The 24772-nt window shown below is 42.0% G+C and overlaps 1 protein-coding gene across 1 annotated transcript in view; it reads right to left on the reverse strand.

The window, feature by feature from the left end:
- LOC124306726 (3-phosphoinositide-dependent protein kinase 1) overlaps positions 1 to 24772 on the reverse strand; it is a 334286-nt gene that overhangs the window by 173848 nt on the left and 135666 nt on the right. The gene's annotated exons all lie outside the window — the stretch shown is intronic.

The raw sequence follows: 24772 nt of genomic DNA on the forward strand, positions 1-24772 counted from the left end.
TTGGTGAACGCGGACGTGGTTTTATGATCGCCGCGAATCAGGCCGCATTTTATTACTCCACGTGGCGCTGTTTTATACCTGCCTGCATTAAAACTATCAGCAGCCAAACCCCTACAACGTGAGCCACCTGGTAAGCAGATTTCTTCACCGCATTAAACTTCTTTTTCTTTTTTTACCATTTTAGTTCAAGAACTTTCGTCATATTTTATTATAATGTGAAACGGCAAGTCGTATCGCATGTCCGTTCCCTCGTTCTCTCAATCTCCCATTCTCTACCCCTTTTGATCTCTTCCTCTCTTCACTTCGCCGAAGGCAAAGATACGCGCTAGAATCGAAATCTGAAGTTCGGCTGATGGCCGAAATGTTCCAACGCGTACGCGTGCTCCGCGTCTTAACGGTCTAATTGAAGGAGACGAAAGCTCGGATTCCTGGAAGACAGATTTTTGTCGACGCCAGTGAGACCGCCGGTAACCGTGTATCGCCTGTGAGAATGCAGGCGTCGAATATGAATCGTTTATTTTTGTGAAAAATTTAGTCCAATTAAAGTTTGGCCGGGGAAGGCGGCGAGCCTCGCGGCGTTGCGGACAAAAAATGCAGGCGTCGTTTCGTAGCGGCAGTTAACGCCGTATCTGCAAGATGATTCGTGACTCACGAAAGACTCGTTTGATAAACAAACGTGCGTGCAAACTTGCAATTCGCATAGTTTCACACTCCCCTCGGTCCCGCTAGACTACGGTATGTTTCCACTGTCGGCGCAACGCCCTTTCCGATATCCTTCCTCGAGGGTGTTAATGAACTTGGAACCGTGAGATATCATTTTGCCTCGACTTATCGCGGTACGATAAACCTGTCTGGGTTCACCGATCGCCCACGGAATTCGTCTTCCACGCCTTTCATTATATTTTCTCATTTCGGCGCTAATCCGCCCGCCCGACGACTTACGTGCGTGCGAGTGTATAAGTCAAGCCGCGTGTGCCCCTCGGGGGGAAACAAGTTTCGCTCCGCGGTAATTCGCGTCTAATAATAATCGGAGGTATACCGACGGAACGCACGCGTAACGATGATACCCGAACAACGGTATGTTTGTTCGCATTCGCGAAGCTCGTTCCATCGCGCGGAATGGTGCAAAATGAAATTCGTTGGAGATTCAACGAGTCAATTTACCACCGAGTACCGGCGCTCCGAGATCAAAGTCACTCGGGATCTTGAGAAGGGAAATGACGTCGCCGAGCCTGCAGGCCTGGCGCACCGCTTTGAAACTTACGATAAGGAACCCCATCCCACCCACCTTCGCCTCTGCCACCGCCTACCCTAACTCAAGCCAAACTAACTCCACCTATAACCCACCTGCCTCCTTGCACGTATAAATTCGACGATATGTTTGCATGTGAATCGCGGAGGATTATCGGCGAGACTCGCTTCGTATCCCGAATCGAGGGGCGGTGAAAGGGTGAATCGAAGGGTTTGGCACACCAGTGGCTCTCCCTTTTCCAATAGTTACCAATCAGCGGCGCAGTCCTCGTCTCGGAATCTTAACGACTGGACGGAAGAAGGATGAAGGAAGGAAGAAGAAGGAGCTGACAGGAAGAAGGAGGGACCGAGTAAAGAGACCTATTTCGAGTCGATCTAGCCGCGCGGGGTAATCGGAAATGAGGTGGTGTTTTGTCGCCGCGTAAGTCTCCGGAACGTTGAAAAATAAGGGACGAACAAGCGGAAGCGGGACGGTACCGAGCCCGGGGAAAGGGAACGCTGCAGCGGAGGCGCTTGCGGGGTCGACGCCCTCCTCGTGACAGTTTTCAAGGGAAAAGGGCATTATTCTCGTCGAACTGCCTAGAGCCAGACGGTCGCTTACCAGAGCAGAAAGGCCGGGAGGCACGCGTGTCGATGCAGCGGGTCGTCGGGACCATCGCCTCCGTCAGTCGGGCTAACCGAAATAGACAAACGGACAGACCGACGGATTCTCGAGTGTCTCGTCTCGCGAGGAATGGAGAAACGGAAGGCCTCCCCTCTCCCTTCCTCCCTCTCATGCTCTCTCTCTCTCTCTCTCTCTCTCTATTTTGCTCTGTCTATCGTACTTGCTCATTTTCTTCAAGCCGCGAGTCTTTGATCTTTAGTTTCGGCTGAATTTTATGATTGGAAACAAATAAAATACAAACCCTAATGCCCGCGGATAATTGATGAGGTGATAAGTATTTTGAGGTTTGGATACAACAAACTGGACATTTTGCCGCTTGGCCAGTCGTTAACGTTCTTATATATTAATTACCGATAAATTAACGTTCGTTGTGAGCGACAAAATGGCCGCGAGCTCAAAAACACCCCTCAAAGCGTGGGAATCAAAGGGCTGAGGCAAAGTCCTCCGGCTCGCTGGGGTGCAGGTGCACTTTTCCAGATGACTGTTTTGACGATTTCCGCTTTTTCATCCTTGCCTGACAGCCCAGTGATTTTGTACGAAGGTCTCGAAAGACGGGAGCCTAAAAAATTGCCGGAATTGTGGAAATGAAGAACCTACAATTCAAAAGTGTGCAACCCACAGTATTTCGTAGGTGTGAATATAAGAAGCGTGGTAAATTATCGCGGTCAGAGCCGTTGAGCATGACTAACGACCATGTAAACTTCGAAAATGTAGTAAATCTATTGAGCTCTTAAAGTAGGGAGAGAGTGCCATCTCCTTCATTCGTTGAACACATTTGATGAAAAGATTGCAGGGGAAAGGAGCAATATGCTCGCGGGAGAAGAAGAGACTGAAGTTGGTCTCTGGGAAACTCTTGGGAAAACGTTTAGAAAATCGTAAAATCGTAAATATCAACGGGATCAGATAAAAAGGGTTCCGGAACGGAGAACAGTGGCTTAGCGCCAAGTTGGTGTAGTGCCGGGGTAAAAGATGCCGCGAATATAGCAATCGATAAAGACCTGTCGGTGCTCGGTTTATTCAATGACCATTTTGGGGAGGGGAAGTAAAATTGTTCCTGCCACCGGGATGCTCATCGAAGACAAGGACGTTTGTCTAAGGTCTCCACCAATCGTGGGATAATTAATTTTCGCTACGCAATTTTCCCCAGGCAAGCTTCCGGCAAGCTCAAACTCGAGGTTAATCCCCTTCGGTCCTTTTATCCAGCGGATTACGACAGGAGAGAGATTCGTGAGATTTGGAAAGTTGTCGTTGTGATCGAGGCCTGGGGTGAGATTATTGAAGTCTGCTCAAAGTTACATTTCGCATTTCACCTAAGCCAGGAACGTCGTAGTTTAACGAGTTTCGTCGGGCGTTTCGGAGGAATTCGCAATCACGAATAAATAACCTTTTCCCGCGGTGTCTTAAAAGTCATCTCACAGGACATCCCGATATCTGTCCGATATGAGCAGCCAGATGACAAATCTCACAGGCAAATATTTTACTCTTCATTGCGCAGAGTTGGTGGACACAATTCGAAAGACTTTTCATATCGTTTGCCAACTGACCACATACAACTGACCATATTTTTCATAGAAATCTGTTTGTTTCTGCACCAAGAAAAGCTTAGCTCGAATTTTATTTTTCACCGAATCTTTATCGCTTTTGTCATCCTCAGACAAAATAGCAGTTCCGACCAAATTCGGACGTCAACGATGGCAATCTGTCGCGACGATTATAACATTTGTTTCTCATGATATTCGAGAGAACCTCGCAAGAACTGCAGAGTCGTATTCTTCAGCTCGGTTATGTATAATATTTTCATTTTTACGCGAGTTTTTTCCTCGACTTCTGGTCGTTAGGAAGAGCAAATTAATTTCGAGGGCATATTAATATTATCTCGTCGTGATGCTATTACTATTGTTTTTAAAAATACCGCCGTTCCGCTGTTTCCCAGCGGGGGAATGGAGGATAAAAATAAAGACACTGGGCTGGCTTCTTTCTTCATTTATCCGACAAAAATATAGGAAGTAGATATGTAAATCTGAGTTAGCGCAGGGCCTCGAAAACAAAAAGTGCATCTCTCTTGCACGTACATCCGCTGGGTGATGCTTTGCTAAGAGTTCAAAAACCTTAATGCGCGTGCAACCCGACTAGCGACGGTTGTAACCATGGCTATTCGATTTGAACGATCGCGTGCTAGAACAGGCCGTAAAGTGCGACGGTGAGTCTCGGCACAAATAATGATTTCACTGATACACAGGAGAAACAGGGAGTGGATAAGGAAAAGAGAAAAAAAGAGATCAGTTTCAGGCAAGTTTGCAAAAGGATATACACATACACGTTTATATGTACACAAAATGCTTGATGATGCATTATCTTACCTTGAACATAACTTTCACCGGAAACGCATGACATAGTTCAAATACTATTGAGAGGTGAGATTATCAACGCCAATCATAGGCGCGATTAACGCAATGGGCCTGTTTACAGAAAAAGCTGTCATCATCGGTCCAAGTCGCGAGCAACTAATGTCCTCCTTGAATAAGCGATACTCAATGAGAGGTTTGATCACCCACGACGTTTGTTCGAGGCTTTCACTGTTAGCACTCTCGGCTCGAGTTTAAGCTCATATAAGAAAGCCAAAAATAAAAGCAAAAACATGCGGCGATGCATCGGCCCGGGCTCACTCAGCTGTTGCGTTGAATACCAAGGGGGTCCTCTGCACCGGAAGTAAACGAAACCCCGAGAAAACCGAGACGGGGGAGCGAAGATAGGAGGAGAGCTGGGGAGACGTGAGAGGAAGAATACATCGCGAGTACCGCTCAACTTCTGGAGAAAAAATATCAGCATTTTATGGTGGGTAAGGCTGACGCATTACGTTGCATTAGGCACGGGAAAATTTTCCTTTTGAACCCGACATTTGTAGAACGTAGTAGAAGCGAGAAGTTCGCGAAAGGTCGAGAGTGCCTTCAAGTATCGCTCAGCCATGCAAGCTGATAGATAATAACTGTTGAAATAGCATCGGATATTTAGTTTTTCTTCGAACGATTACGGCACGTTTATCATTTGTTTATATTCATAGGCACGTCGATTATGACCCTTTACGTTAGCTATGAGGCAAGGCATAACAAATTTTTGCAAAGTTACATAAATGTTCCGTATGATGTAAGATAATACGCCGAATTTAGCGTGGAAAACAATTTTTTTCCTATTCTAGAATGATAATGTGTGATTGTTTACATATTTTAATGGTTGTCGCATGCAGTGCACGACAACACGAATGTGTAAAATTAAACTGGTCGACACTGGTTTTGTTGCTTTTGATATTTGAGTGGTCTTGAAAAGATTTGATGTCAACGACTACAGGAGTAAGCGTAGTTTTTTCAAAATTGGCATTACTTATTGATTTCATCGACATATTCATACATGACTGAGACCAGCAGTATTCAGTTGGAGAATTGATTTTTTGAAATATCTAAAGTTGATCAAAAAATACTAAACAGCTGAAAAAAAATAGCAAAAATATTGCTGCTCCGATGTTTTCTGTGAATTTTGTTGATTGAGAACATAGAATTTGTAAATAAAATGATGATTATATTAGAAACCCTCCCCCCCTGCAACACTATACTATAGAAACTAAAGCTAATCTAATATAATCGTGATCATGTTCGTGAATTCTGCGATCGCAAAAATCGGAATTCTCGAACAAAATCACCGCACCAAGAGTATTTCGTTACTTTATTAAACTGTGAATCAGAATTATCATGTATTGTTCAACCATAATTTTGCATTTCTTTTTGTCTTATCTGTTATTACACTATGTGTTATTTTGGTAGATTATTGCACGCTGACATGAAAACTTGTACTAAAATTGAGGCATACTTAATAAACAAATGAAAATAAGTTGCTATGGAGTTGTTTTTTTTCTACCCCACCTTCTCGAAATCCTGTGCAAATTTGGCGAGAATTCGGAACAGAAATTTTACCTGCTCGAATCTACGTTTACGACGCTTATGAGAATAACTGGACACAGAGATACAAGACCAAGCGGTGAAACTGAGCATACGACGAGAAGGGAAATGTGAAAGGAAATACAAACGGTAAGGATATGATAAGGCGGAATCTCTCGTTTTGTAGCTGTAACGCTTGATCCGTTGATCGCAGCGTATTGGGACTGCGTCCAATCGATTTCTCTCGCAAAATTACGTCGGAATAGCGCCTGAAAGAATTGATTTCAGCTCTTTTCAAAATCGCGAAAATTTTCGCCAAAAATACAAAGGGGTTAACCTTCCTTTTTTTTTGACCAAAAAATTTTTCGTCTTAGAATTGATTCGTATGACACTTTCCCGACCAATTGGACCCCAAGGAACTCAGAAAACGCAGCAAAAGGACCGTGGAATCAACGGGAGAGAAGATACGAGGAAAAAAGCACCTGCTGAAAAATGTCGAAAATTCAGGTTTTCGTTTTTTGGCTGTAACTTTTGATGCGTTGTTCGCAGCGTATTGGGACTGCGCCCAATCGGTTTCTCTTGCAGAATTACGTCGGAATAGTGCCACAATTAATTTATTCCAGCACTTTTGAAAATCGCGAAAATTTTCGCCAAAAATACAAAGGGGTTAACCTTCCTTTTTTTTTTGACCAAAAAATTTTTCGTCTCAGAATTGATTCGTATGACTCTTTCCCGACCAATTGGACCCCAAGGAACTCAGAAAACGCAGCAAAAGGAGCGTGGGATCAACGGGAGAGACATTACGGACCAAAAAGCAGCTGCTGAAAAATGTCGAAAATTCAGGTTTTCGTTTTTTGGCTGTAACTTTTGATGCGTTGTTCGCAGCGTATTGGGACTGCGCCCAATCGGTTTCTCTTGCAGAATTACGTCGGAATAGTGCCACAATTAATTTATTCCAGCACTTTTGAAAATCGCGAAAATTTTCGCCAAAAATACAAAGGGGTTGACCTTCCTTTTTTTTTGACCAAAAAATTTTTCGTCTCAGAATTGATTCGTATGACTCTTTCCCGACCAATTGGACCCCAAGGAACTCAGAAAACGCAGCAAAAGGAGCGTGGGATCAACGGGAGAGAAGATACGAGGAAAAAAGCACCTGCTGAAAAATGTCGAAAATTCAGGTTTTCGTTTTTTGGCTGTAACTTTCGATGCGTTGATCGCAGCGTATTGGGACTGCGCCCAATCGATTTCTCTTGCAAAATTACGTCGAAATAGTGCCACAATTAATTTATTCCAGCACTTTTGAAAATCACGAAAATTTTCGCCAAAAATACAAAGGGGTTAACCTTCCTTTTTTTTCGACCAAAAAATTTTTCGTCTCAGAATTGATTCGTATGACTCTTTCCCGACCAATTGGACCCCAAGGAACTCAGAAAACGCAGCAAAAGGAGCGTGGGATCAACGAGAGAGAAGATACGAAGAAAAAAGCACCTGCTGAAAAATGTCGAGAATTCAGGTTTTCGTTTTTTGGCTGTAACTTTCGATGCGTTGATCGCAGCGTATTGGGACTGCGCCCAATCGGTTTCTCTTGCAGAATTACGTCGGAATAGTGCCACAATTAATTTATTCCAGCACTTTTGAAAATCGCGAAAATTTTCGCCAAAAATACAAAGGGGTTAACCTTCCTTTTTGTTTGACCAAAAAATTTTTCGTCTCGAAATTGATTCGTAGGACTCTTTCCCAGCCAATTGGACCCCAAGGAACTCAGGAAACGCAGCAAAAATTGCGTGGGATCAACAGGAGAGACATTACGGACGAAAAAGCAGCTGCTGAAGAATGTCGAAAATTCAGGTTTTCGTTTTTTGGCTGTAACTTTCGATGCGTTGATCGCAGCGTATTGGGACTGCGCCCAATCGGTTTCTCTTGCAAAATTACGTCGGAATAGTGCCACAATTAATTTATTCCAGCACTTTTGAAAATCGCGAAAATTTTCGCCAAAAATACAAAGGGGTTAACCTTCCTTTTTTTTTGACCAGAAAATTTTTCGTCTTAGAATTGATTCGTATGACACTTTCCCGACCAATTGGACCCCAAGGAACTCAGAGAACGCAGCAAAAGGAGCGTGGGATCAACGGGAGAGAAGATACGAGGAAAAAAGCACCTGCTGAAAAATGTCGAAAATTCAGGTTTTCGTTTTTTGGCTGTAACTTTTGATGCGTTGATCGCAGCGTTTTGGGACTGCGCCCAATCGGTTTCTCTTGCAAAATTACGTCGGAATAGTGCCACAATTAATTTATTCCAGCACTTTTGAAAATCGCGAAAATTTTAGCCAAAAATACAAAGGGGTTAACCTTCCTTTTTTTTTGACCAGAAAATTTTTCGTCTCAGAATTGATTCGTATGACTCTTTTCCGACCGATTGGACCCCAAGGAACTCAGAAAACGCAGCAAAAGGAGCGTGGGATCAACGGGAGAGACATTACGGACCAAAAAGCAGCTGCTGAAAAATGTCGAAAATTCAGGTTTTCGTTTTTTGGCTGTAACTTTCGATGCGTTGATCGCAGCGTATTGGGCCTGCGCCCAATCGATTTCTCTTGCAAAATTACGTCGGAATAGTGCCACAATTAATTTATTCCAGCACTTTTGAAAATCGCGAAAATTTTCGCCAAAAATACAAAGGGGTTAACCTTCCTTTTTTTTTGACCAAAAAATTTTTCGTCTCAGAATTGATTCGTATGACTCTTTCCCGACCAATTGGACCCCAAGGAACTCAGAAAACGCAGCAAAAGGAGCGTGGGATCAACGGGAGAGAAGATACGAGGAAAAAAGCACCTGCTGAAAAATGTCGAAAATTCAGGTTTTCGTTTTTTGGCTGTAACTTTTGAAGCGTTAATCGCAGCGTATTGGGACTGCGCCCAATCGGTTTCTCTTGCAAAATTACGTCGGAACAGTGCCACAATTAATTTATTCCAGCACTTTTGAAAATCGCGAAAATTTTAGCCAAAAATACAAAGGGGTTAACCTTCCTTTTTTTTTGACCAAAAAACTTTTCGACTCAGAATTGATTCGTATGACTCTTTCCCGACCGATTGTTCCCCAAGGAACTCAGAAAACGCAGCAAAAACTGCGTGGGATCAACAGGAGAGACATTACGGACCGAAAAGCACCTGCTGAAAAATGTCGAAAATTCAGGTTTTCGTTTTGTGGCTGTAACTTTTGATGCGTTGATCGCAGCGTATTGGGACTGCGCCCAATCGGTTTCTCTTGCAGAATTACGTCGGAATAGTGCCACAATTAATTTATTCCAGCACTTTTGAAAATCGCGAAAATTTTCGCCAAAAATACAAAGGGGTTGACCTTCCTTTTTTTTTGACCAAAAAATTTTTCGTCTCAGAATTGATTCGTATGACTCTTTCCCGACCAATTGGACCCCAAGGAACTCAGAAAACGCAGCAAAAGGAGCGTGGGATCAACGGGAGAGAAGATACGAGGAAAAAAGCACCTGCTGAAAAATGTCGAAAATTCAGGTTTTCGTTTTTTGGCTGTAACTTTTGATGCGTTGATCGCAGCGTATTGGGACTGCGCCCAATCGGTTTCTCTTGCAGAATTACGTCGGAATAGTGCCACAATTAATTTATTCCAGCACTTTTGAAAATCGCGAAAATTTTCGCCAAAAATACAAAGGGGTTAACCTTCCTTTTTTTTTGACCAAAAAATTTTTCGTCTCAGAATTGATTCGTATGACTCTTTCCCGACCAATTGGACCCCAAGGAACTCAGAAAACGCAGCAAAAGGGGCGTGGGATCAACGGGAGAGAAGATACGAGGAGAAAAGCACCTGCTGAAAAATGTCGAAAATTCAGGTTTTCGTTTTTTGGCTGTAACTTTTGATGCGTTGATCGCAGCGTATTGGGACTGCGCCCAATCGGTTTCTCTTGCAGAATTACGTCGGAATAGTGCCACAATTAATTTATTCCAGCACTTTTGAAAATCGCGAAAATTTTAGCCAAAAATACAAAGGGGTTAACCTTCCTTTTTTTTTGACCAAAAAATTTTCCGTCTCAGAATTGATTCGTATGACACTTTCCCGACCAATTGGACCCCAAGGAACTCAGAAAACGCAGCAAAAGGAGCGTGGGATCAACGGGAGAGAAGATACGAGGAAAAAAGCACCTGCTGAAAAATGTCGAAAATTCAGGTAATCGTTTTTTGGCTGTAACTTTTGATGCGTTAATCGCAGCGTATTGGGACTGCGCCCAATAGGTTTCTCTTGCAAAATTACGTCGGAATAGTGCCACAATTAATTTATTCCAGCACTTTTGAAAATCGCGGAAATTTTCGCCAAAAATACAAAGAGGTTAACCTTCCTTTTTTTTTGACCAAAAAATTTTTCGTCTCAGAATTGATTCGTATGACTCTTTCCCGACCAATTGGACCCCAAGGAACTCAGAAAACGCAGCAAAAGGAGCGTGGGATCAACGGGAGAGAAGATACGAGGAAAAAAGCACCTGCTGAAAAATGTCGAAAATTCAGGTTTTCGTTTTTTGGCTGTAACTTTTGAAGCGTTAATCGCAGCGTATTGGGACTGCGCCCAATCGGTTTCTCTTGCAAAATTACGTCGGAACAGTGCCACAATTAATTTATTCCAGCACTTTTGAAAATCGCGAAAATTTTAGCCAAAAATACAAAGGGGTTAACCTTCCTTTTTTTTTGACCAAAAAACTTTTCGACTCAGAATTGATTCGTATGACTCTTTCCCGACCGATTGGACCCCAAGGAACTCAGAAAACGCAGCAAAAACTGCGTGGGATCAACAGGAGAGACATTACGGACCGAAAAGCACCTGCTGAAAAATGTCGAAAATTCAGGTTTTCGTTTTGTGGCTGTAACTTTTGATGCGTTGATCGCAGCGTATTGGGACTGCGCCCAATCGGTTTCTCTTGCAGAATTACGTCGGAATAGTGCCACAATTAATTTATTCCAGCACTTTTGAAAATCGCGAAAATTTTCGCCAAAAATACAAAGGGGTTGACCTTCCTTTTTTTTTGACCAAAAAATTTTTCGTCTCAGAATTGATTCGTATGACTCTTTCCCGACCAATTGGACCCCAAGGAACTCAGAAAACGCAGCAAAAGGAGCGTGGGATCAACGGGAGAGAAGATACGAGGAAAAAAGCACCTGCTGAAAAATGTCGAAAATTCAGGTTTTCGTTTTTTGGCTGTAACTTTTGATGCGTTGATCGCAGCGTATTGGGACTGCGCCCAATCGGTTTCTCTTGCAGAATTACGTCGGAATAGGGCCACAATTATTTTATTCCAGCACTTTTGAAAATCGCGAAAATTTTCGCCAAAAATACAAAGGGGTTAACCTTCCTTTTTTTTTGACCAAAAAATTTTCCGTCTCAGAATTGATTCGTATGACACTTTCCCGACCAATTGGACCCCAAGGAACTCAGAAAACGCAGCAAAAGGAGCGTGGGATCAACGGGAGAGAAGATACGAGGAAAAAAGCACCTGCTGAAAAATGTCAAAAATTCAGGTTTTCGTTTTTTGGCTGTAACTTTCGATGCGTTGATCGCAGCGTATTGGGACTGCGCCCAATCGATTTCTCTTGCAAAATTACGTCGGAATAGTGCCACAATTAATTTATTCCAGCACTTTTGAAAATCGCGAAAATTTTCGCCAAAAATACAAAGGGGTTAACCTTCCTTTTTTTTTGACCAAAAAATTTTTCGTCTCAGAATTGATTCGTATGACTCTTTCCCGACCAATTGGACCCCAAGGAACTCAGAAAACGCAGCAAAAGGAGCGTGGGATCAACGGGAGAGACATTACGGACCAAAAAGCAGCTGCTGAAAAATGTCGAAAATTCAGGTTTTCGTTTTTTGGCTGTAACTTTTGATGCGTTGTTCGCAGCGTATTGGGACTGCGCCCAATCGGTTTCTCTTGCAGAATTACGTCGGAATAGTGCCACAATTAATTTATTCCAGCACTTTTGAAAATCGCGAAAATTTTCGCCAAAAATACAAAGGGGTTAACCTTCCTTTTTTTTTGACCAAAAAATTTTCCGTCTCAGAATTGATTCGTATGACACTTTCCCGACCAATTGGACCCCAAGGAACTCAGAAAACGCAGCAAAAGGAGCGTGGGATCAACGGGAGAGAAGATACGAGGAAAAAAGCACCTGCTGAAAAATGTCGAAAATTCAGGTTTTCGTTTTTTGGCTGTAACTTTCGATGCGTTGATCGCAGCGTATTGGGCCTGCGCCCAATCGATTTCTCTTGCAAAATTACGTCGGAATAGTGCCACAATTAATTTATTCCAGCACTTTTGAAAATCGCGAAAATTTTCGCCAAAAATACAAAGATTTAACCTTCCTTTTTTTTTGACCAAAAAATTTTTCGTCTCAGAATTGATTCGTATGACTCTTTCCCGACCAATTGGACCCCAAGGAACTCAGAAAACGCAGCAAAAGGAGCGTGGGATCAACGGGAGAGAAGATACGAGGAAAAAAGCACCTGCTGAAAAATGTCGAAAATTCAGGTTTTCGTTTTTTGGCTGTAACTTTTGAAGCGTTAATCGCAGCGTATTGGGACTGCGCCCAATCGGTTTCTCTTGCAAAATTACGTCGGAACAGTGCCACAATTAATTTATTCCAGCACTTTTGAAAATCGCGAAAATTTTAGCCAAAAATACAAAGGGGTTAACCTTCCTTTTTTTTTGACCAAAAAACTTTTCGACTCAGAATTGATTCGTATGACTCTTTCCCGACCGATTGGACCCCAAGGAACTCAGAAAACGCAGCAAAAACTGCGTGGGATCAACAGGAGAGACATTACGGACCGAAAAGCACCTGCTGAAAAATGTCGAAAATTCAGGTTTTCGTTTTGTGGCTGTAACTTTTGATGCGTTGATCGCAGCGTATTGGGACTGCGCCCAATCGGTTTCTCTTGCAGAATTACGTCGGAATAGTGCCACAATTAATTTATTCCAGCACTTTTGAAAATCGCGAAAATTTTCGCCAAAAATACAAAGGGGTTGACCTTCCTTTTTTTTTGACCAAAAAATTTTTCGTCTCAGAATTGATTCGTATGACTCTTTCCCGACCAATTGGACCCCAAGGAACTCAGAAAACGCAGCAAAAGGAGCGTGGGATCAACGGGAGAGAAGATACGAGGAAAAAAGCACCTGCTGAAAAATGTCGAAAATTCAGGTTTTCGTTTTTTGGCTGTAACTTTTGATGCGTTGATCGCAGCGTATTGGGACTGCGCCCAATCGGTTTCTCTTGCAAAATTACGTCGGAATAGTGCCACAATTAATTTATTCCAGCACTTTTGAAAATCGCGAAAATTTTAGCCAAAAATACAAAGGGGTTAACCTTCCTTTTTTTTTGACCAAAAAATTTTTCGTCTCAGAATTGATTCGTATGACTCTTTCCCGACCAATTGGACCCCAAGGAACTCAGAAAACGCAGCAAAAGGAGCGTGGGATCAACGGGAGAGAAGATACGAGGAAAAAAGCACCTGCTGAAAAATGTCAAAAATTCAGGTTTTCGTTTTTTGGCTGTAACTTTTGATGCGTTGATCGCAGCGTATTGGGACTGCGCCCAATCGGTTTCTCTTGCAGAATTACGTCGGAATAGTGCCACAATTATTTTATTCCAGCACTTTTGAAAATCGCGAAAATTTTAGCCAAAAATACAAAGGGGTTAACCTTCCTTTTTTTTTGACCAAAAAATTTTCCGTCTCAGAATTGATTCGTATGACACTTTCCCGACCAATTGGACCCCAAGGAACTCAGAAAACGCAGCAAAAGGAGCGTGGGATCAACGGGAGAGAAGATACGAGGAAAAAAGCACCTGCTGAAAAATGTCAAAAATTCAGGTTTTCGTTTTTTGGCTGTAACTTTCGATGCGTTGATCGCAGCGTATTGGGACTGCGCCCAATCGATTTCTCTTGCAAAATTACGTCGGAATAGTGCCACAATTAATTTATTCCAGCACTTTTGAAAATCGCGAAAATTTTCGCCAAAAATACAAAGGGGTTAACCTTCCTTTTTTTTTGACCAAAAAATTTTTCGTCTCAGAATTGATTCGTATGACTCTTTCCCGACCAATTGGACCCCAAGGAACTCAGAAAACGCAGCAAAAGGAGCGTGGGATCAACGGGAGAGAAGATACGAGGAAAAAAGCACCTGCTGAAAAATGTCGAAAATTCAGGTTTTCGTTTTTTGGCTGTAACTTTTGATGCGTTAATTGCAGCGTATTGGGACTGCGCCCAATCGGTTTCTCTTGCAAAATTACGTCGGAACAGTGCCACAATTAATTTATTCCAGCACTTTTGAAAATCGCGAAAATTTTCGCCAAAAATACAAAGGGGTTAACCTTCCTTTTTTTTTGACCAAAAAATTTTTCGTCTCAGAATAGATTCGTATGACTCTTTCCCGACCACTTGGACCCCAAGGAACTCAGAAAACGCAGCAAAAGGAGCGTGGGATCAACGGGAGAGAAGATACGAGGAAAAAAGCACCTGCTGAAAAATGTCGAAAATTCAGGTTTTCGTTTTTTGGCTGTAACTTTTGATGCGTTGATCGCAGCGTATTGGGACTGCGCTCAATCGATTTCTCTTGCAAAATTACGTCGGAATAGTGCCACAATTAATTAATTCCAGCACTTTTGAAAATCGCGAAAATTTTCGCCAAAAATACAAAGGGGTTAACCTTCCTTTTTTTTTGACCAGAAAATTTTTCGTCTTAGAATTGATTCGTATGACACTTTCCCGACCAATTGGACCCCAAGGAACTCAGAAAACGCAGCAAAAGGAGCGTGGGATCAACGGGAGAGAAGATACGAGGAAAAAAGCACCTGCTGAAAAATGTCGAAAATTCAGGTTTTCGTTTTTTGGCTGTAACTTTTGATGCGTTGATCGCAGCGTATTGGGACTGCGCCCAATCGGATTCTCTTGCAGAATTACGTCGGAATAGTGCCAAAATTAATTTATTCCAGCACTTTTGAAAATCGCGAAAATTTTCGCCAAAAATACAAAGGGGTTAACCTTCCTTTTTTTTTGACCAAAAAATTTTCCGTCTCAGAATTGATTCGTATGACACTTTCCCGACCAATTGGACCCCAAGGAACTCAGAAAACGCAGCAAACGGAGCGTGGGATCAACGGGAGAGAAGATACGAGGAAAAAAGCACCTGCTGAAAAATGTCGAAAATTCAGGTTTTCGTTTTTTGGCTGTAACTTTTGATGCGTTGATCGCAGCGTATTGGGACTGCGCCCAATTGGTTTCTCTTGCAAAATTACGTCGGAATAGTGCCACAATTAATTTATTCCAGCACTTTTGAAAATCGCGAAAATTTTAGCCAAAAATACAAAGGGGTTAACCTTCCTTTTTTTTTGACCAAAAAATTTTTCGTCTCAGAATTGATTCGTATGACTCTTTTCCGACCGATTGGACCCCAAGGAACTCAGAAAACGCAGCAAAAGGAGCGTGGGATCAACGGGAGAGAAGATACGAGGAAAAAAGCACCTGCTGAAAAATGTCGAAAATTCAGGTTTTCGTTTTTTGGCTGTAACTTTCGATGCGTTGATCGCAGGGTATTGGGACTGCGCCCAATCGATTTCTCTTGCAAAATCACGTCGGAATAGTGCCACAATTAATTTACTCCAGCACTTTTGAAAATCGCGAAAATTTTCGCCAAAAATACAAAGGGGTTAACCTTCCTTTTTTTTTGACCAGAAAATTTTTCGTCTTAGAATTGATTCGTATGACACTTTCCCGACCAATTGGACCCCAAGGAACTCAGAAAACGCAGCAAAAGGAGCGTGGGATCAACGGGAGAGAAGATACGAGGAAAAAAGCACCTGCTGAAAAATGTCGAAAATTCAGGTTTTCGTTTTTTGGCTGTAACTTTTGATGCGTTGATCGCAGCGTATTGGGACTGCGCCCAATCGGATTCTCTTGCAGAATTACGTCGGAATAGTGCCAAAATTAATTTATTCCAGCACTTTTGAAAATCGCGAAAATTTTCGCCAAAAATACAAAGGGGTTAACCTTCCTTTTTTTTTGACCAAAAAATTTTCCGTCTCAGAATTGATTCGTATGACACTTTCCCGACCAATTGGACCCCAAGGAACTCAGAAAACGCAGCAAACGGAGCGTGGGATCAACGGGAGAGAAGATACGAGGAAAAAAGCACCTGCTGAAAAATGTCGAAAATTCAGGTTTTCGTTTTTTGGCTGTAACTTTTGATGCGTTGATCGCAGCGTATTGGGACTGCGCCCAATCGGTTTCTCTTGCAAAATTACGTCGGAATAGTGCCACAATTAATTTATTCCAGCACTTTTGAAAATCGCGAAAATTTTAGCCAAAAATACAAAGGGGTTAACCTTCCTTTTTTTTTGACCAAAAAATTTTTCGTCTCAGAATTGATTCGTATGACTCTTTTCCGACCGATTGGACCCCAAGGAACTCAGAAAACGCAGCAAAAGGAGCGTGGGATCAACGGGAGAGAAGATACGAGGAAAAAAGCACCTGCTGAAAAATGTCGAAAATTCAGGTTTTCGTTTTTTGGCTGTAACTTTCGATGCGTTGATCGCAGCGTATTGGGACTGCGCCCAATCGATTTCTCTTGCAAAATCACGTCGGAATAGTGCCACAATTAATTTACTCCAGCACTTTTGAAAATCGCGAAAATTTTCGCCAAAAATACAAAGGGGTAAACCTTCCTTTTTTTTTGACCAAAAAATTTTTCGTCTCAAAATTGATTCGTATGACTCTTTCCCGACCAATTGGACCCCAAGGAACTGAGAAAACGCAGCAAAAGGAGCGAGGGATCAACGGGAGAGAAGATACGAGGAGAAAAGCACCTGCTGAAAAATGTCGAAAATTCAGGTTTTCGTTTTTTGGCTGTAACTTTTGATGCGTTGATCGCAGCGTATTGGGACTGCGCCCAATCGGTTTCTCTTGCAGAATTACGTCGGAATAGTGCCACAATTAATTTATTCCAGCACTTTTGAAAATCGCGAAAATTTTAGCCAAAAATACAAAGGGGTTAACCTCCCTTTTTTTTTGACCAAAAAATTTTTCGTCTCAGAATTGATTCGTATGACTCTTTTCCGACCAATCAGACCCCAAGGAACTCAGAAAACGCAGCAAAAACTGCGTAGGATCAACAGGAGAGACATTACGGACCAAAGAGCAGCTGCTGAAAAATGTCGAAAATTCAGGTTTTCGTTTTTTGGCTGTAACTTTCGATGCGTTGATCGCAGCGTATTGGGACTGCGCCCAATCGATTTCTCTCGCAAAATTACGTCGGAATAGTGCCACAATTAATTTATTCCAGCACTTTCGAAAATCGCGAAAATTTTCGCCAGAAATACAAAGGGGTTAACCTTCCTTTTTTTTTGACCAAAAAATTTTTCGTCTCAGAATTGATTCGTATGACTCTTTCCCGACCAATTGGACCCCAAGGAACTCAGAAAACGCAGCGAAAGGAGCGTGGGATCAACGGGAGAGAAGATACGAGGAAAAAAGCACCTGCTGAAAAATGTCGAAAATTCAGGTTTTTGTTTTTTGGCTGTAACTTTTGATGCGTTGATCGCAGCGTATTGGGACTGCGCCCAATCGGTTTCTCTTGCAAAATTACCTCGGAATAGTGCCACAATTAATTTATTCCAGCACTTTTGAAAATCGCGGAAATTTTCGCCAGAAATACAAAGGGGTTAACCTTCCTTTTTTTTTGACCAAAAAATTTTTCGTCTCAGAATTGATTCGTATGACTCTTTTCCGACCGATTGGACCCCAAGGAACTCAGAAAACGCAGCAAAAGGAGCGTGGGATCAACGGGAGAGATGATACGAGGAAAAGAGCACCTGCTGAAAAATGTCGAAAATTCAGGTTTTCGTGTTTTGGCTGTAACTTTCGATGCGTTGATCGCAGCGTATTGGGACTGCGCCCAATCGATTTCTCTTGCAAAATTACGTCGGAATAGTGCCACAATTAATTTATTCCAGCACTTTTGAAAATCGCGAAAATTTTCGCCAAAAATACAAAGGGGTTAACCTTCCTTTTTTTTTGACCAAAAAATTTTTCGTCTCAGAATTGATTCGTATGACTCTTTTCCGTCCGATTGGACCCCAAGGAACTCAGAAAACGCAGCAAAAGGAGCGTGGGATCAACGGGAGAGAAGATACGAGGAAAAAAGCACCTGCTGAAAAATGTCGAAAATTCAGGTTTTCGTTTTTTGGCTGTAACTTTTGATGCGTTGATCGCAGCGTATTGGGACTGCGCCCAATCGGTTTTTCTTGCAAAATTACGTCGGAATAGTGCCACAATTAATTTATTTCAGCACTTTTGAAAATCGCGAAAATTTTCGCCAAAAATACGAAGGGGTTAACCTTCCTTTTTTTTTGACCAGAAAATTTTTCGTCTTAGAATTGATTCGTATGACACTTTCCCGACCAATTGGACCCCAAGGAACTCAGAAAACGCAGCAAACGGAGCGTGGGATCAACGGGAGAGAAGATACGAGGAAAAAAGCACCTGCTGAAAAATGTCGAAAATTCAGGTTTTCGTTTTTTGGCTGTAACTTTTGATGCGTTGATCGCAGCGTATTGGGACTGCGCCCAATCGGTTTCTCTTGCAGAATTACGTCGGAATAGTGCCACAATTAATTTATTCCAGCACTTTTGAAAATCGCGAAAATTTTCGCCAAAAATACAGAGGGGTTAACCTTCCTTTTTTTTTGACCAAAAAAGTTTTCGTCTCAGAATTGATTCGTATGACTCTTTCCCGACCAATTGGACCCCAAGGAACTCAGAAAACGCAGCAAGAGGAGCGTGAGATCAACGGGAAAGAAGATACGAGGAAAAAAGCACCTGCTGAAAAATGTCGAAAATTCAGGTTTTCGTTTTTTAGCTGTAACTTTTGATGCGTTGATCGCAGCGTATTGGGACTGCGCCCAATCGGTTTCTCTTGCAAAATTACGTCGGAATAGTGCCACAATTAATCTATTCCAGCACTTTTGAAAATCGCGAAAATTTTAGCCAAAAATACAAAGGGGTTAACCTTCCTTTTTTTTTGACCAAAAAATTTTTCGTCTCGGAATTGATTCGTATGACTCTTTCCCGACCAATTGGACCCCAAGGAACTCAGGAAACGCAGCAAAAGGAGCGTGGGATCAACGGGAGAGACATTACGGACGAAAAAGCAGCTGCTGAAAAATGTCGAGAATTCAGGTTCTCGGTTTTTGGCTGCAACTTTCGATGCGTTGATCGCAGCGTATTGGGACTGCGCCCAATCGATTTCTCTTGCAAAATTACGTCGGAATAGTGCCACAAATAATTTATTGCAGCACTTTCGAAAATCGCGAAAATGTTCGCCAAAAATACAAAGGGGTTAACCTTCTTTTTTTTTTGACCAAAAAATTTTTCGTCTCAGAATTGATTCGTAGGACTCTTTCCCAACCAATTGGACCCCAAGGAACTCAGGAAACGCAGCAAAAACTGCGTGGGATCAACAGGAGAGACATTACGGACGAAAAAGCAGCTGCTGAAGAATGTCGAAAATTCAGGTTTTCGTTTTTTGGCTGCAACTTTCGATGCGTTGATCGCAGCGTATTGGGACTGCGCCCAATCGATTTCTCTTGCAAAATTACGTCGGAATAGTGCCACAATTAATTTATTCCAGCACTATTGAAAATCGCGAAAATTTTCGCCACAAATACAAAGGGGTTAACCTTCCTTTTTTTTTGACCAAAAAATTTTTCGTCTCAGAATTGATTCGTATGACTCTTTCCCGACCAATTGGACCCCAAGGAACTCAGGAAACGCAGCAAAAACTGCGTGGGATCAACAGGAGAGACATTACGGACGAAAAAGCAGCTGCTGAAAAATGTCGAAAATTCAGGTTTTCGTTTTTTGGCTGTAACCCTCGATGCGTTAATCGCAGCGTATTGGGACTGCGCCCAATCGATTTCTCTTGCAAAATTACGTCGGAATAGTGCCACAAATAATTTATTGCAGCACTTTCGAAAATCGCGAAAATTTTCGCCAAAAATACAAAGGGGTTAACCTTCCTTTTTTTCTGACCAAAAAATTTTTCGTCTCAGAATTGATCCGTAGGACTCTTTCCCAACCAATTGGATCCCAAGGAACTCAGGAAACGCAGCAAAAACTGCGTGGGATCAACAGGAGAGACATTACGGACGAAAAAGCAGCTGCTGAAAAATGTCGAGAATTCAGGTTTTCGTTTTTTGGCTGCAACTTTCGATGCGTTGATCGCAGCGTATTGGGACTGCGCCCAATCGATTTCTCTTGCAAAATTACGTCGGAATAGTGCCACAAATAATTTATTGCAGCACTTTCGAAAATCGCGAAAATTTTCGCCAAAAATACAAAGGGGTTAACCTTCCTTTTTTTTTGACCAAAAAATTTTTCGTCTCAGAATTGATTCGTAGGACTCTTTCCCAACCAATTGGACCCCAAGGAACTCAGGAAACGCAGCAAAAACTGCGTGGGATCAACAGGAGAGACATTACGGACGAAAAAGCAGCTGCTGAAAAATGTCGAAAATTCAGGATTTCGTTTTTTGGCTGCAACTTTCGATGCGTTGATCGCAGCGTATTGGGTTTGCGCCCAATCGATTTCTCTTGCAAAATTACGTCGGAATAGTGCCACAATTAATTTATTCCAGCACTATTGAAAATCGCGAAAATTTTCGCCAAAAATACAAAGGGGTTAACCTTCCTTTTTTTTTGACCAAAAAATTTTTCGTCTCAGAATTGATTCGTATGACTCTTTCCCGACCGATTGGACCCCAAGGAACTCAGAAAACGCAGCAAAAGGAGCGTGGGATCAACGGGAGAGAAGATACGAGGAAAAAAGCACCTGCTGAAAAATGTCGAAAATTCAGGTTTTCGTTTTTTGGCTGTAACTTTTGATGCGTTGATCGCAGCGTATTGGGACTGCGCCCAATCGGTTTTTCTTGCAAAATTACGTCGGAATAGTGCCACAATTAATTTATTCCAGCACTTTTGAAAATCGCGAAAATTTTCGCCAAAAATACGAAGGGGTTAACCTTCCTTTTTTTTTGACCAGAAAATTTTTCGTCTTAGAATTGATTCGTATGACACTTTCCCGACCAATTGGACCCCAAGGAACTCAGAAAACGCAGCAAACGGAGCGTGGGATCAACGGGAGAGAAGATACGAGGAAAAAAGCACCTGCTGAAAAATGTCGAAAATTCAGGTTTTCGTTTTTTGGCTGTAACTTTTGATGCGTTGATCGCAGCGTATTGGGACTGCGCCCAATCGGTTTCTCTTGCAAAATTACGTCGGAATAGTGCCACAATTAATTTATTCCAGCACTTTTGAAAATCGCGAAAATTTTCGCCAAAAATACAAAGGGGTTAACCTTCCTTTTTTTTTGACCAAAAAATTTTTCGTCTCAGAATTGATTCGTATGACTCTTTCCCGACCAATTGGACCCCAAGGAACTCAGAAAACGCAGCAAGAGGAGCGTGAGATCAACGGGAAAGAAGATACGAGGAAAAAAGCACCTGCTGAAAAATGTCGAAAATTCAGGTTTTCGTTTTTTAGCTGTAACTTTTGATGCGTTGATCGCAGCGTATTGGGACTGCGCCCAATCGGTTTCTCTTGCAAAATTACGTCGGAATAGTGCCACAATTAATCTATTCCAGCACTTTTGAAAATCGCGAAAATTTTAGCCAAAAATACAAAGGGGTTAACCTTCCTTTTTTTTTGACCAAAAAATTTTTCGTCTCGGAATTGATTCGTATGACTCTTTCCCGACCAATTGGACCCCAAGGAACTCAGGAAACGCAGCAAAAGGAGCGTGGGATCAACGGGAGAGACATTACGGACGAAAAAGCAGCTGCTGAAAAATGTCGAGAATTCAGGTTCTCGGTTTTTGGCTGCAACTTTCGATGCGTTGATCGCAGCGTATTGGGACTGCGCCCAATCGATTTCTCTTGCAAAATTACGTCGGAATAGTGCCACAAATAATTTATTGCAGCACTTTCGAAAATCGCGAAAATGTTCGCCAAAAATACAAAGGGGTTAACCTTCTTTTTTTTTTGACCAAAAAATTTTTCGTCTCAGAATTGATTCGTAGGACTCTTTCCCAACCAATTGGACCCCAAGGAACTCAGGAAACGCAGCAAAAACTGCGTGGGATCAACAGGAGAGACATTACGGACCAAAAAGCAGCTGCTGAAAAATGTCGAAAATTCAGGTTTTCGTTGTTTGGCTGTAACTTTCGATGCGTTTATCGCAGCGTATTGGGACTGCGCCCAATCGATTTCTCTTGCAAAATTACGTCGGAATAGTGCCACAATTAATTTATTCCAGCACTTTTGAAAATCGCGAAAATCTTAGCCAAAAATACAAAGGGGTTAACCTTCCTTTTTTTTTGACCAAAAAATTTTTCGTCTCAGAATTGATCCGTAGGACTCTTTCCCAACCAATTGGATCCCAAGGAACTCAGGAAACGCAGCAAAAACTGCGTGGGATCAACAGGAGAGACATTACGGACGAAAAAGCAGCTGCTGAAAAATGTCGAGAATTCAGGTTTTCGTTTTTTGGCTGCAACTTTCGATGCGTTGATCGCAGCGTATTGGGACTGCGCCCAATCGATTCCTCTTGCAAAATTACGTCGGAATAGTGCCACAAATAATTTATTGCAGCACTTTCGAAAATCGCGAAAATTTTCGCCAAAAATACAAAGGGGTTAACCTTCCTTTTTTTTTGACCAAAAAATTTTTCGTCTCAGAATTGATTCGTAGGACTCTTTGCCAACCAATTGGACCCCAAGGAACTCAGGAAACGCAGCAAAAACTGCGTGGGATCAACAGGAGAGACATTACGGACGAAAAAGCAGCTGCTGAAAAATGTCGAAAATTCAGGTTTTCGTTTTTTGGCTGCAACTTTCGATGCGTTGATCGCAGCGTATTGGGACTGCGCCCAATCGATTTCTCTTGCAAAATTACGTCGGAATAGTGCCACAATTAATTTATTCCAGCACTATTGAAAATCGCGAAAATTTTCGCCAAAAATACAAAGGGGTTAACCTTCCTTTTTTTTTGACCAAAAAATTTTTCGTCTCAGAATTGATTCGTATGACTCTTTCCCGACCGATTGGACCCCAAGGAACTCAGAAAACGCAGCAAAAACTGCGTGGGATCAACAGGAGAGACATTACGGACCAAAAAGCACCTGCTGAAAAATGTCGAAAATTCAGGTTTTCGTTTTTTGGCTGTAACTTTTGATGCGTTGATCGCAGCGTATTGGGACTGCGCCCAATCGGTTTCTCTTGCAGAATTACGTCGGAATAGTGCCACAATTAATTTATTCCAGCACTTTTGAAAATCGCGAAAATTTTCGCCAAAAATACAAAGGGGTTAACCTTCCTTTTTTTTTGACCAAAAAATTTTTCGTCTCAGAATTGATCCGTAGGACTCTTTCCCAACCAATTGGATCCCAAGGAACTCAGGAAACGCAGCAAAAACTGCGTGGGATCAACAGGAGAGACATTACGGACGAAAAAGCAGCTGCTGAAAAATGTCGAGAATTCAGGTTTTCGTTTTTTGGCTGCAACTTTCGATGCGTTGATCGCAGCGTATTGGGACTGCGCCCAATCGATTTCTCTCGCAAAATTACGTCGGAATAGTGCCACAATTAATTTATTCCAGCACTTTCGAAAATCGCGAAAATTTTCGCCAAAAATACAAAGGGGTTAACCTTCCTTTTTTTTTGACCAAAAAATTTTTCGTCTCAGAATTGATTCGTAGGACACTTTCCCAACCAATTGGACCCCAATGAACTCAGGAAACGCAGCAAAAACTGCGTGGGATCAACAGGGGAGACATTACGGACGAAAAAGCAGCTGCTGAAAAATGTTGAAAATTCAGGTTTTCGTTTTTTGGCTGTAACTTTCGATGCGTTGATCGCAGCGTATTGGGACTGCGCCCAATCGATTTCTCTCGCAAAATTACGTCGGAATAGCGCCTGAAAGAATTGATTCCAGCTTTTTTCAAAATCGCGAAAATTTTCGTCAAAAAGCAAAGGGGTTAGCCTTACTTTTTTTCATTTTTTGACCGAAAATTTTTGGTTTTAGATTTGATTAGTATGACCTTTTTCTGACTAATTGGAACCCCAGGAACTCGGAAAACGCAGCGAAAACTGCGTGGGATCAACAGGAGAGACATTACGGAGGAAAAAGCACCTGCTGAAAAATGTCGAAAACACAGGTTCTCGTTTTCTGGCTGTAACTTGAGATGCGTTGATCGCAGCGTATTGGGACTGCATCCAATCGATTTCTCACGCAAAAAGGTCATCGCAAGAATCTCAAAGGTCGTGAGACCGACAGTTACAAAAATACAAATATAAAGCAACAATCAATTGATTGATCGATTTATTCTTACATAGGTTACAATCAAAAGTAAGAGTACAATATTGCACATGTTGCATATTGCAGAGAACGTTTGCACCTTTATGCATACCGGAGCCTTAACATCACTCACAAACGTCTACAATAACTATGAGATATAACATTTTGTTATTCTCCACCTAAGGTGATGAACATCACATTATTTTATTTTCACGCACCATTCACATTTCTTATATAATCTTGAATTATTTTTTTGCATTGCTTCTTGTTAATTATCCTAATACCATTCAGCAGTTTGTCAAAGCACTTGACACTGACAGCAGAACACTGACACAACATCTCAAACATATTGAATAAACTGAAACTGATATTATAAACCTATGAGTTCGCGATGTTTCTTTTCCTCTTCTTAGAAAAGTTGGTAAGAATTTCTTTCGATTTGGCTATCATATTGGATTTGTGGCTCGGAGCGTTTTTGGACTACGTGCAATCGATTCCTCCTATAAGATTATGTCGAAATAA

The sequence above is a fragment of the Neodiprion virginianus genome, chromosome 6 (assembly GCF_021901495.1).
Source record: "Neodiprion virginianus isolate iyNeoVirg1 chromosome 6, iyNeoVirg1.1, whole genome shotgun sequence".
NCBI lineage: Eukaryota > Metazoa > Arthropoda > Insecta > Hymenoptera > Diprionidae > Neodiprion > Neodiprion virginianus.